Source organism: Leguminivora glycinivorella, chromosome 12 (genome assembly GCF_023078275.1).
Source record: "Leguminivora glycinivorella isolate SPB_JAAS2020 chromosome 12, LegGlyc_1.1, whole genome shotgun sequence".
NCBI classification, from domain to species: Eukaryota; Metazoa; Arthropoda; class Insecta; order Lepidoptera; family Tortricidae; genus Leguminivora; species Leguminivora glycinivorella.
The window spans coordinates 14880872-14895543 of record NC_062982.1 but is presented as its reverse complement, the minus strand read 5'-3'; the positions used below and the strand labels follow the sequence as shown (position 1 = coordinate 14895543).

The window sequence follows — 14672 nt, the reverse complement described above, 5'->3', positions numbered from 1 at the left end:
ATCCGAAATTGTTATTAAAACACGCTTAACTCGAGCGCTGAGTGGGGAAAATTGAGGACATAATCTCTGTGAAGGGACAGTTTTGATTGCTAGCCTTGGAAAATAGTCTAACTAAGTATGTAATCAGAGTGATTAACCAATGGAAAATAATAATAAATAATAAGTTGAGCACATAATCTCAATGATAAAATTTGTTCACTTAAATCAAATGAATTCACTAACTTGATGAACAACTCCGAAGACTTGGAAGACATCAAAAATTATACACGTGATGATTGGAAAATACGGAGAGAGAGAATGAGAGATGGCCTCTCCATCTACCAATAAAGGTTGTTTACATTATAAATTATTCAACTCTTTACAACCATTGAATCAGTGATTAACCAGTGGAAAATACGGAGAAAAAGAGAGAGATGGAGAGAAAATAAAGGTTGTTTATATTATAAATTATTCAGCTCTTTACAACCATTGCATCAGTGATTTTACGCATTCTGAAGATTTTCGCATAGTATCTGATGAAAAAATTGTGTGACCAGTTTAACAAGCTTGACTCTAAAATCATCTAAAGATTCATACAAAAGAACATGACAAGTTGTAAACTGTATACCATGAACCCTTAAAGTCCTTAAACCGTCAAGGACAAACTGACGTAAAAGACCAACTCGTGCATTCCGACATTTACGATGCGTCGCACACAATACAGGACGCTTGGCTCAACATCTGAAGCAGCAACATTTGTAAACGAACCTACATCTGCACTATTAAGTTATTTTAAATCTAATAATAAAGCATTTGGTCCATTAATACGGCCACACCTGTCCCGGTACGGCTTGTAATTATTATGCAGATCCCGCAGTGGCCCGCGGGTACTATTGTTTTAAGAAGATTTTTATTGCTTTTCGTTACTCCGAACAATGGGATACTTGGGAGGGTAATTTGGGACGTCGGATGCAAGTCCAGGGGACGTTTGAGGTTTTTTTTTAATTGAAGAAGCTTTGGGTGCAAGTTTTTTTTGAAATTTTTGAAATGTTGCGTGGTAAGTAGTTTGCTTTTCAGTTGTTCATAACCATTTCGAAAATATAAGAAACATTAACTACATATGAGGATTAGGAATAAATTCCTACATACTTATTAATATGAAAGCTATGATGGGTAAAGTTTTAGGGTTGCTAATTGAAATTCAACATTAGTAAAAAGGGAATGCTTGTTTAACTACAAATGAAACTTTGTTTTAAAGTAGGTATGCCATGCTATATTAGGTAGTTTTTCATTTTAGAAGTACATAGTTTGATTGACTTTTAACATGATGCAGGTGCTATTTTAATATAACATGCATATTGCATAGACTATAATATGGACTATTACTTAAAATAAAAATAACATTATGGATTAAATGTTACAATTCGAACCAATTGTTTAATTAAAATCCAAGTCTACTCGTATCATTTACAGCCCTATGGCTGAATATCTATATATTGGCGCGAACGTTCGATTCCACACTTGTATCCAATATTAAAACATAATTAAACCATAAACAAAGATAAAGCACGATCAAATGGAACGCCGCCTAATCTATGCTGATTTACAATTAGTGTAATTACGAGTTAATTGGCACCAATTTTAATTATCGATAACATATTATAGACACGGAAAATTCTTTATGATATACTTGATAAATGGAAAATACAAAAGGTTATAAATACAAAATGAATCTAATGAAAATATGCCAATGTTAAGTTTTTTTTCATATCGAATTTCACTGAAGACAGTTTTGTCATTTAACTGATTAAAACCACCACATGCATCATAAAATATAATTTAAATTAACAAACACATCGGAAAGGGAGTCTAGGAAACAGTGGGTGGGACATAGGGTAGCTATTAAAAAAAACATGCGAAGTAAATCCTACTTATTCCCGACAGGCATATTTCCTTCTGACTAAAATACATTTCGAAAAACATTAAAACGTAAGAATTCTAGATTATTTATTAGCTATTTTCGATGCAGACCCATTCATAATAAGCAGCACAATGCTACATACACAAAACTTAATTAAAGTGACACTCCGCATGCATAATGAAATGATTCACGCACAATCGAGGAATAAAAATGGCCGCCAAGATGGATCCCACTGACGCTGGCTACGTTTTTAAATGCAACTGAATGTTTTTTTTTTTTTTGTACAAAGGTACACCAGTATTTACGTCTGATGGTAATAATTTTATGTGGCTGAGCTGCTGATGGAAGGTCAACTCCTTAATGGTTAGGAGTTAAAGGATAATTCTTTCACAACTGTACATGTATTCGGACTGATACATATAATATCACTAGGAACCACTAAAAATCAACAAATAAATTAACTTTTTAACAAAAAATAAAACCGCCTTCAAAAATAAGCGCGTTACAAAACACGGAGAAACTAAAAAGCCAAAAATAATAAACCTTTCAATTCAGATTTCTTATCGTATTGCAATAAGCTAAACATCCAAATTATAAACAAATCAATTATTTTTGGAGTCGGTACCAGCCTGTGTATGGTTGGGTGGGGCAAACAGGCAATAGGAAGGCGACGAACAGGTCTGGTACCGACTACAAAAATAATTGATTTGTTTATAATTTGGATGTTTAGCTTATTGCAATACGATAAGAAATCTGAATTGAAAGGTTTATTATTTTTGGCTTTTTTTTACCTATTGTATCTACAGTGCGACAATTTTGTAGAAATTTAATGAGGGCGCCACTTTCGTTGTCACCACAGTTTTGACGTAAAACTATGAAACGGCGAATATTTTGTATGGAATTATACCTTTATTATGAAACTGTTTGGAAACAGTGCAAAAGGGTTTGGATATGCCAATCTATAGTCAGGTTTTAAATCTATAAAATGCTATTCTTACCTAAAAAAAACAATTTCATAAGTTTCAAAAGAAAATCTTGGCAACGTCAGAACTTCAAATACTAACTTGATAAAACAAATTATGTATGCATGTTCCTATTTATATCTATCCGAAGCATTAAATGTAGTTCAAAGTAATGATAAACATTATAATTTCTAACATGATTAAGTTGAATGATACAAAGTACTTAGTAATATGAGGACATATTTTTAAAATGCAAATGCTCTTCGTAAGGTGGCAGTACTAGCTTCAATATGAAAAAAAAAAAGAAAAAATCTACCTCGGTACAGACTCGTAAAGTGTAAAAACTTGATGTTGGTATTTATTAAATTACTTAAGAGCCAAGTCTGCTTTTTATTGTTTTTGGTTGCATAAACTAGGAATGCGCTTTGGTATCTTCCAACAATCATATTTTTATTTTACTTTTAATGTACGTAGTTATGGCATTAATAGAAGTGATTACAGTATAGTATGTTAGAGCTCAGTTACAATACATTTGCGGTATTTGATTGGTGCACTGAATATTAGTAACCTCAACAGTACGCAATGTAATCAAAATCGCACGCGAATTTGGACGCCGTCTAAATGAGCCTTTATGCTCAATTCGATTTAAAAACAATTTTTTTGTTTTTTTTTTCTAGTTTCTAAACTGAATGCCCACTTAAGTTTTTGACTAGTAAACCGTACGGTGACCGTTTATCGATTATTTAATAGCAAACATTGGCGATAACGTTTTGGGCACTATCACTAATTATTGACAGATAACCGTTTATTACCACACTGAAGTACCCGACAATATACTTAGGTGCAATATGGACAGGATTACAAGATATGGCTCTTATCATATAATTCATGTAGGTACTTTATTAGCATCTAGACAAATTGATCCAGACGTCACAAAGTTGATGATATTAATTCCAATTTCACTACAACCTGTTTTTATTGAATTCCGTTAACTTTAAGAAAAGATTCTTTAGATTATTAAAAAAATAAAGATAATTAATTACTGAACACGTGTGTGACAGCCTTTGCAAATTCCTAATGTTATTTGTTTTGACATGTGCCGTCAATCACTTGACACTAACTTGAATGTTATTCTTAAATACCTGTGGTCTCTCACACTAATAAATTCATTGTATTATTATGACAAATTTTTAAAATAAAATATGAAAATGATACAAAAAAAAATATTACGTTTTTTGCGAATTTAACTAAAAGTGATGTATACAGGGTGGTTCCTGATAATGAACCTAGTTACGTGTCGAATTTAACGGAAAACAAAAAAAACCACGGTGTATATATAAGATCCAGACTAATATTAATGTGAAAGATTATCTGTATGTGTGTTTGTCTGTGTGTGCATCTCTTCGCGATTAAACCGATTGAGTTGAAATTTGGTACCTATAGAGTCCGGATGAGTCCCGGGGAAAGATACCTATAGGTTAGTTTTCATTCAAGAAATCACTCCATTGGCCAGTTTAGGGGTTAAAATTTGTATGGGGAATTAATAAAAAGCAGATTGTATAAAAAATCTAGCCAAAGAAAGTCTCGGCCAAAAGTTATTAGTTTATAAACACGAACATAATGGCTTAAATGAAGAGTGCAGGTTAATAAATCTTCAAGTGAAATTAACCACCACAACACCTGAAATCTAATTAAGAAATATCTATAAAGCTCGGCCGTGCAAATATTCTAAATAAAAAGCCTTATTCGGTGACAGCACAATCGATTCCCGATTCTGTAAAAACGTAATTCGTCGGAGGCGTCAGAAAACGCGCGCAATGTCAACGCCAAACGCCGCGAGGCATCCGACGCGGTGGTGAGGCATTTTTTTATCGAGTAACCGTGGCGCTCCGTCTGGAGGGCCCTTAACCCTTAAATGCATGTTGATGTATATATGCATCATATATTTGATGGCCTGTGGCTCAATATGTAGCCATCCAAAATCACATTTATAGCTTAATTATTATTCAGTATTTATTATTATTTAATAAATAATTAAATAAATCAAATAATATTATGATTTACTATTTATTATTTATGGATAAAGATGAAATGGCGGAAAAGTGTGAAGAAACACACCGTTGTATTTAATCGTTAAAATCTCATACTGGCTTTATAATCTTGTGCACCAAACTAACACTATCTCTGTTGCCCAATGGTTGACTGGTAGAGAATGCCTTAAGGCGTTAAGTCCGCCATTTGTACTTTTTATTGATAATTTGTGCAATAAAGTTTAAATAAATAAATAAATAATAAAAAACAGGATGATGGCGATTTTTAGTATGTGATTTAGGCTGATTTTTTCGGAGTTAGTAATTAGTTTATGTTTAAAATTGTTATCATGGGGGTTTCACAAATAGTGTACCTTTCTAATAGTAGTCAAACTTTACAAATAAAACTTTCCAATAATTATATATTTATATAAATAAGATTTGGCCTATTTGACTTCTAACACTGATTTAGTATTAATATCGGTATTAATTTTTTTTTTATTTTTTTCCCAAAGTCAGAAAGCCATTGTCCATCACATATATTAATATCTCGTTAAAAGAAAAATTCATGCATTTAAGGGTTAAGCTTGTAGGGCAATAAGGAAGTTTTCAACAGAAATTCGACCATGAAACATATATCGTCACTACTTTATAAAAATCTCGTATCTCACGCTGTTCTTCAAAGTTAAAACGCAGTAAGTCTATATGCATTCCATACATACTTACTACAATTTTCTTTTCATTGACAGACGAAGATACAGGTTTTTTTAAAAGTAGTGACGATATGGACGCTTAGGAACAAAACTTTTTTTTAAATTTATACGCTGTGTCGGGGTTCCATTTTTGAAAAATATTATTAATTGTATTAAGGAAAGTGTTTTGTTTATGGTTCAATATTCGCGTGCCGTCTATTTTATTTGTAGGAAAGTATTTAAACGGACATAAAAAAGTACATGAACAACCGTTTAAGTTAAATAGGAATTTAAACGCTCATAACATGTAATAACCATGATACAACAAAGAATACTTACTACCAACTGCCTACTTAATAAAATTATGTTTTCCAAAATATTAAAAAGTTGCTAAATGTAGCATCGCGATCGCATTGAGTCAAAACGACTAAAGTCCAAATTGCACTCAAAAGCTCAGGACTTCGATCTTGCCGTCGTTCTCGAACCAGTTTTATATGTCGGAGGGTCGAGAGGGACGGAGTGATTGTTCCGACCGAGTGTTTGAGAGCGTCGAGTTCGTCGGCTGGCCTTGGCGGAACCAGTTCTCGGCCCAAACTCAGGGAATTATTCAATAAAACAAAAGCATCGCGCCATTTTACTTTTACCAGAGAAATGCGATGCAAATCCATTATAAGTACTGAGTTACAATAATTATTTTTTGATTACTCCTTTCAGTTTTAGACGAAGTACGCGCTTCTGAACGCTAAGTGGCAATTTGATTTTTAAGTCACTCTCACATAGGAAGACGTTTCTATACTTTCTAAAACGAGTGTTTTTTTTATTGAGGACGTCCATGATTTGTTGGTTTGTATGATTTTCAATCAAGTATTGAGCTGTGCAAACCCTAAATAATAAAAAAATACGAGTAAATACCTCTACAATGCAACAAACATCCTGAAACCGTGTCGGTCGAAAAATTAACAAGATGCCCGTAACTATATGCTAAGGTATGTAATAAATGGTGTCCGTTAGATCTACTAAAGAGGCTAAATACAACACGAAGACTTACCCATTCTCTACGCACGTGCACACCGAATGGGCCCTATTATCGAACGACGGCACGAGCCTCTGAAAAATGTACCACGAAATCTGATATGGCACATAATCTATTATTAAGAAAAGGTATTGTACGTCCTAGAGGCGAACGAAATATTTCAAATGCAAATCGTGCTAACGCCATGAATGTAATAGTTTGTCGTGGACTGCGCACGCGCCGGAAACAAATTATCATACCCATATATGCACGTACGACGAAAAACTTATTAATGTCGCTCGCCGAACATAAATTACGCTAACGAGAGTTTGAACTAGAAAGTGCTGCCAAATACGACCGTTGAAATGCATTTTTTCCTTACTTAACTCAATTAGCGATGTTTTGTCGTAGCCGGCTGTAACCGTTACAAAATGCCATTTTTCACAATTAAGTTTCTATCATTTATTATAAAAGAAAACATAATTGCATTTCCCAACGTTAGCTGCAACAAAACGTTCGGTGCCTATTCAAATATTTCAAATTCGGAAGCAAGTTCTGATGGCGTCACGTTTTGTTGACATTTGGGTGTGCGGCGGAAATGGAACACTTCTAGATTGAATTTGAAAAACTTAACGGTTGTAGAACAATTTGTTAGGTAAACGGTTGACGCGGTGACGATGAATGAGGGATACGTGTCAAAATGTAACGGTTTTTTCACGCGTGTCGTCCTCATTTGATATCTAAATGCCATGTTAGCTTCGCTCGGTTCTGTTTCGTATCCTTTTTTGTGCATTTTCTGTGCGTAACAAATATTAGGTAGTTATTAAAGCCATCTAGTGTTTTATAGTTCGAAAGAATAACATCAAACTGCACACGAGACATAACGCAGTCAAGGATAAGTTAGAGAAATTTCTGCGAAATCGTTAGAGCGGCGAGAGTCAGTGTAAATAAATATATATATAAATAAATAAATAAATTAAATATCAAGAACGTATAAGATTAAAGTATTTATTTCATAACATCAAACTAGGACATAGTCAATATAAAGAAATTTTGCAAGTCTTCATCACGAAAAAAAAGTTTTTTTTTTTTCATAAAAAGCCTTATCAATCCCATAGTTATTCTTCAGACTTAGATGTTTCTATTTATGTTTCAGTATCGGCCGGGTAGAATATAAAGAGGCATTGTGATTCTGCGACGTAATGCGATGTATCTAGGCGAGGTGCCAACGGCCTCAGGTCGGTGACTTTACACTAAGATTATGCCAATTCTGATAAATCTATCATTTTGTACGTGTATTGAAAACATGGGCTTGCGATTTGGAGGATTATTTTTAATTTTAAGACTTAGGTATTTAGGGTTTTATTTAAGTACTTTGGTCTTTTGAGCGACATTTTGGGAGAAACTAGAACCTACTAGTTTTTCAGCGAGTAGGTATAAAACTTTAATGCAATCGAAAAAGAGTTTATAAGTTTTATGCAAGTATTATCTATAGGGCTAACAATTGTTAAAAGGACACCTTTTAAAAATTGTTAACAACTGTCAAACGCTTTTTTATAATGTATACGTTTATTCATTTACTTTATTTATTCCATAATATAGGTATAATAACTGTGGAATAAATTAGTTCTAGGTACTTTTAAAATAAAACCATAAAGATTACTACAAATTGCCGTACTAATTCAGGTACCTACTATTAAAAAAAAAATGTAAGTGAATATTTTTGGTTGGAAATAAAATACAGATTCCTGATTAAAAATTCTGACATTAGCCTGTCTAAAGAATGAGAATCAAATTCAAAATTTGAAGCACCATAACATTTAAATTTATTAGCAAATACTTACATAATATGACTGACACTTGAACAAAGCGAAATTTCCACCCACGCTATCAAAGTTCCAATTTTAAATTTAAATCAAGCTAATACATACATATCTACTGTTATCTCCCTATCTGTTGTCCATCTCAACGAGCTGTCACGATGGCCTTATCTGAGCTTGACGAGTTTCCCAGGCGTTTCGGCGCTAGTTCCACTACCGCCTGATAGATGGCGTGAGTGGTGGCGCTACGCGCGGATACGTTAGTTTTGTAACGGGTCAAATTAAATGTCCTTTATGCGATTTTCTGTTACGAAACAGAAAAAAAATACATGTGAGAATATTTTACATACGATATAGCAAGGTAATTTATATGATTTTGTTTTTAAGAAGCAGAACGGGAATTTTCAGCGGGTCCCTAACAATCCTGACCCTAAAATATCCAATGGAATAATATCGAATTAGGCAACGAAAAACCAATAAGAAGCATTAAATGTAGCTATTGATGCTATCTTATTTAGTCAAAGTAAAAATAAAAGGAAAAATACTGAAATTAGTTACTTAGAAAAACCATTTTAGCATCAGTACAACACAACACTTTTGCGTTTTCTTTAACCAGGATCATGAATTCACATTACACATAAGAGATCTAAGATTCTTTCTAATACCTACTTTTAACTTTTCTTTGTTCGAAAACAATATATGTTTACACGACTGCCCCAATAAAAAGAGTGTATAGTTTTCAGCGTTCATGTTTGTAAGTATGTATGTATGTGAGTTTCTTTGTTCCACCATAACTTCTGAATTCCTTAACCGATTTAAATGAATGATGTATTATTATTAGTGTTTGGTTGAAAATTGTTAGATCGTAATTTTATCGTATATTAATAGGCAAGTAACTAATATGTAAGGTTGTTATAATTATGTTATTCATTCATACTCATACTGGTAATTACTTGTAATTTTCTGCAATTAAATAATCTAACACATCTTAGCAAATTATTGTAATTTTCCTTAGTTGTAATACCGGACAGACCATTAATAATTTTAATTATTGATGGAACATTTGTGATTGATCGTAACTATGACTAAGTATAGTTAGTTATACTTGCAATATTTTTTTAATACTACGTTGGTGGCAAACAAGCATACGGTCCGCCTGATGGAATTATAATAATTATTAGGTATCATGCACATAAATTTGACCAAAAGTATTATCAGATCGATTTTTACGACTTTTCAATATCGGACCTTAATATCACAATGAAATGCCGGAATTGGATTGGGTTCTTTACACAAACAGAAAGATATACATAGGGCACCTACCTTTCATATATGACGAGCACTATACATAGAATATGGTGATAAGTAAGTGTACCTATACCAACTCTTGATCGGTATTTTAGAATATTTCATTTAAATATTACACTGATTTTTACCTTTAAATAAGTATAGATTGATTTATATAGTAGCGGTATTATTTCTGTAGCTAGGTAACATGGGTTTTAATAATATATGGGATGTTCTACGTAAACTAAACGTAGGTTTATTGCTTTTACAGTGGTGCCGTGACCAGGATTCAAGTCATTAAAAATTAAATTAATTCAGTTAATTTAATTACTTGAGAACGGATCTGAGTTATTGTTTACTTAAATTGCTACACATATCGAATGTTCTTTATTCAAATCAAAATATTATCAGGATTCTTCAAATCGTGAGGGCGTATGTCAGATTCATGTAAGTAGTAACGTTTGTTTATTGTTATTAATGTATTTCGTTTAAACATCGGTCAAAGGATATTGAGGGCGTAAAAGTACGCTTTAAAGGGTTCTTATGACTCTTGCTTAAAATCAAAATTTAATTCATAATTTCCTAAATATGTTCCTATTTCCTATTTAGATATCCTTACAATTTTAAACTCTTCGATTCTAAAATTGTATCGTCTATCTGAGGGCGCTCTGTAACATCAGTGTTACAGGGTTAGGTATTAATTCCTTATAACTGGCTAGTATTTTAATGCGGATCCCTAAAAATATATTCACAAGTCGCAAGCTCTTGAAATCGACCTAATCTAAACACACGGTCATAATTTTTGCTTTTTATTACTTTTTTTCGGCGAGTCGCTCTTATGGTACTTGACACTATCGCATACTCGATGGCTAAATACAAGAGTTCTATTTCAGATGCGTGTTAAAAGGGCGTAGGTTAATCTTAATAAGGTGACACATACGTCATCTAGTTAGAAATTATAATGATCGAAATTATGAAATGACGTATGTTAATGCAAAACTTATGTACAAAAGTCTTTTTATTATAAAGGTCTATTCGTGTGAATGTTATGGTTTTTAAAATATAGACCTTCAGGAGTTAGTCAAGATTTGGAGCCCGAAACGACTGGCTGGATACGCGTCGTGACATTTAGCCAGAAATCAGTTAATTGTGCATCTATCTCTTAGGTCAAATCTATATAGGTAGATTATCCTTGAAAGTGAATTATAGCAATAGTGATTTAAAATGACAATAGACTGTGTAGAGATTTTAAGTGTTTAAAGTGTTTGTTTTCTAATAATGTGTAATTATGTTCAAGTAGAATCAGTGAAATCAGGAAGTGTTTAAACTTATTTATAATTTAGTTTTAAGTAATGTAAAATTAATCATTTTATTCCCTTAGGTCATCACGTCGGGTGTTCTATATTTTTTTTAGCTTAGTCCAGCGTGACAGCGCGAAGGGTTAGGAAATCGTCAGTGGACGATTCGTACGTAGGACAAAATAGATCTCTTCTGCAAAGTTCCCGAGTCGAGCCAACTAGCGACAGTGCAAGTGAACGAGAAGAAGATTATAGAGCCCTTCTGGCTACTTTCGTATCTCATGATTTAGCTCGTAATTATTAAATTAGCTATGAAAGTGGATAAAACACTCTTAAAATCACTTTTACTTTGATCTTTTTGCATGAATTGAATGTTGACATTGCAGTGAAGTTGTTTTGAAGGAGGAGCCTAATACCATACATCATACACTCAATTATATTTTTGGCTCTTTCCGACAGAATGACAAAATTGTAGTGTCACGCATTTAATTGCTTCTTTGATCCTATTATTTGTGACGAGATAGTGAACCACAATAAAAAACTACACACACACACACCCATGTATTTTGTCTCACAAACATAATACATGGACACACACACTCGATACACACCACACTACACTTACACACACAGCTGACACACCACACGTTTAGTCCATTTGCATACACACACTTAGGTACACTCGGAAGAAGGTCGGTGGCTGAGACTAGCTCCTGCCGCAAAAATTCATTAATATTTGTAAAATAACTACTTAACTAAACACACAACAATCAAAGAAAATCAAAATACAGCAATAATCAACCAACCAACCAACTTTTGTAGTACGCCGGTGGTCCTAGATACTATTTGTATCTAGTTATAGGAGATTTTAATTCCTATAGGGTCCACAAAGCTTACTATAATAAAAAATAAATTTAAAAAATGGATATTAGTAGAAATAAAAACCGAAACTAAAACTAAGTACCTACTTATGCTGTTTTCTACATAAGAACCGTATAGAAATTAATAAATTCAGTAGCTCCACCTATCGCTTGTTTTCGCAAATACCTATCCATTTTGAATAGGTAACTGGCAAACTGATTACCATACCATTGTTCCTACGCAGTCAAATCAATTACCTAGTGGTAATAAATTAAATACTTTTCCCTTCGCGATAAGGATCTTTGGTATTTGATTAATGAATCAATCTGTGTATATCGATCTCCGGGAGATTGGGAACGGTTACGATACAGTATGGCCGCCTGTTGTGAGAATTCGAAAATCGAAGCGTTTGGTTTTAGCCAAGTTTTTTTTTACCTATGCACTTACTTCATTGAACGACTGGCACGTATGTTGTGATTTATGATTATTTCAGAATATAACGTACGGATTGTAGGTATCTAGATTTTACCAATTAAATAATTAGATTAATGAGTTAGGTAGGTATTACATACCGGAAATACACAATGTGCATATTTTCTTTTATTTTTCGTGCGGGTTGATTAATTAAAAACAATAACATACCTCTTTAGTGTTTTTTTTTTATAATTAATATTATGACTAAGATAATATAAAAAAAATCTTTTATCTTGTAATACGGATAATTTAGATTAACCATCACTAATTTCATTTCATTTCATTTCATACCTACTTATTCTAAGTGTTTTTTCGTTGATTACAGTGTTTTGAAAGTTGAAAATTTGTTAGCAGATAATTTTTCCGAACATAAACAAAACAAACTTTATTGTACAGAAGTAGTTAACTTATTTTAGTAGGTATTTCCACACAGGTACTTATATACCTAACAATAACAGGAAGGAAACTTTCTTTGTCATAAAACCGCGACTAAATAAATGTTATTGTGATAAGAAATTATTTTTTTAGCCCAAGGATGTTGTTATGGTTCAATCGGTTTAATGTTTTTTTTTTCTCCAAAGCGTATGAAATTCAATTATTGTTAAAAATAACGCTGGTTTCATCTCGGTAGTCTGTTATCAGAACAATACCTAATAGGTAGAATATTAAAACTATAGTAACTGTATTTTCATTACAACATAAAACACCACCAAGTTCCGATTGGACACTATAATTATCTACTCGTATTTTCAAAAAGTAATGACATACTTTGTAAACTCTATTTTTTTTTAATGTATTTAATTTATCCGATTCGTTCTTATATTTTGTTTTGTTTAACGAATTTAGCTTTTCTATTTTGTATTATTTTGGCATTATTTGTTTATGTATCAATCAGATTTTTTATTTTTATTGCTATGTGTTTTTGATTATTTTGGATTACTCACGTACGTTTTTGTGTTTGACTTGTCCGCGCGATTTCTAATTAGACTTTGCACACAAAGGAGAAGTAGGTAATGAATCGGTTTACAATCAGAGCGCAATCAGCTCAAGTCACTTATAATTCTTATAATCAAAAATCTCATTAATGCCAGTTAATAAGCTTTCGGTCATAAAACACTGGTTTAATTAACATATAAACTAACACCTACAGGCTAATGAGATACCTACACTAAGGTTCCGATTACATACACTGTTCCAGCCTTTATGAGGTTTACCAATTTGCACTTAAGATTTTAATTGCCATTTGAAAGTTGCAATCTAGCCCGCTCCGGCGACTCGGGCTATCGGCCAACAATGTTAATAACGCGCCCGTGAATCATTCTCTGGTTTTCCAGTGAGATTCTCACAAGAAAATAATTATAATAATTACAACCTTTTAGCATCGCCCGCTGAACGGCTAATCACGTCGCGGCATCGCATTCACAGTCACAATATCACTTGTCCAGTATCCGGATGAAGAAACAATCACAGTCAAAACACAAGGAACTGCACCGTAAACACTTGGGAACTTAAAAGTTAGTGTGTGTGAGTTGGGAATAAGGACGCGCGACGCTTCACTGCCAACGGTCGCCGGCACACTACGCGGAGCGCGCGCTGCGCCCCCCGCGAGCCCGCGCCCCGCGAGGGGCGGGGCCCCGGAGTCGAGGCGAGGCGAGCCTTAATTACGCTACGGGCGAAGCGGGACGGCGATAGCGAGTGGGCGCGATCTATTAGCACGGAGAGCGGGACGACTCGTCTTAAGTATTTTGTATAAGTAATGAGGGGTGCGGGGCCGCATCTCCCGCCAATCTTTAATGTTGATTGCCGCCTCTGAGGCCCCTCATTAACGCCCGGCCACGCCTCGATTTAATTACGATCGTTTAATTGTTTTTGCGCGATTGTTCTCGAGGTCATGCCTACTCTTAATTGGCAGGTAATTAAGTGGCGTCTGAATAACTAAAATGTTGACAATTTATTTGTGTTGTATATTGTAAGAATTAATGATAGAGCTCGTTAAAAAGAGATAATATCGGTATTTAAAAGTCAATAGTCGATACGAGAGCAATTAGTTGGAGTTGCTAGCGACAAAAAACCAATGCAAAAGTACCTAAGTAGGTTTTACATAAGATAATTAAGAAACCTATTTTGTACTGCAAGTTAATGTTATTTCTTAACACTACACTAGGTACCTAATTGAAACCCATTCAGCATCAGGTGGATGACACAATAGCAAATAACAAAAATACCTGTCTACGTATCGAAATTTAAGAGGTAGGTACTAGGTAGGTAGCTAAATAAAAAATTGGTTTTTCAAACTTAATTAAAGTGAAATGAAATAATTATGTTCTCCTTCTTCG

At 33.6% G+C, this 14672-nt stretch overlaps 1 protein-coding gene across 1 annotated transcript in view; it reads right to left on the bottom strand.

The window, feature by feature from the left end:
* The window catches only part of LOC125231798 (zinc finger homeobox protein 4), a 159606-nt gene extending 145704 nt beyond the window's left edge, over positions 1–13902 (bottom strand). Inside the window, 1 exon segment of the mRNA XM_048137378.1 lies at positions 13709–13902. The gene's annotated coding sequence lies outside the window, so the exon portion shown is untranslated.
* Positions 13903–14672: the final 770 nt, after the last annotated feature.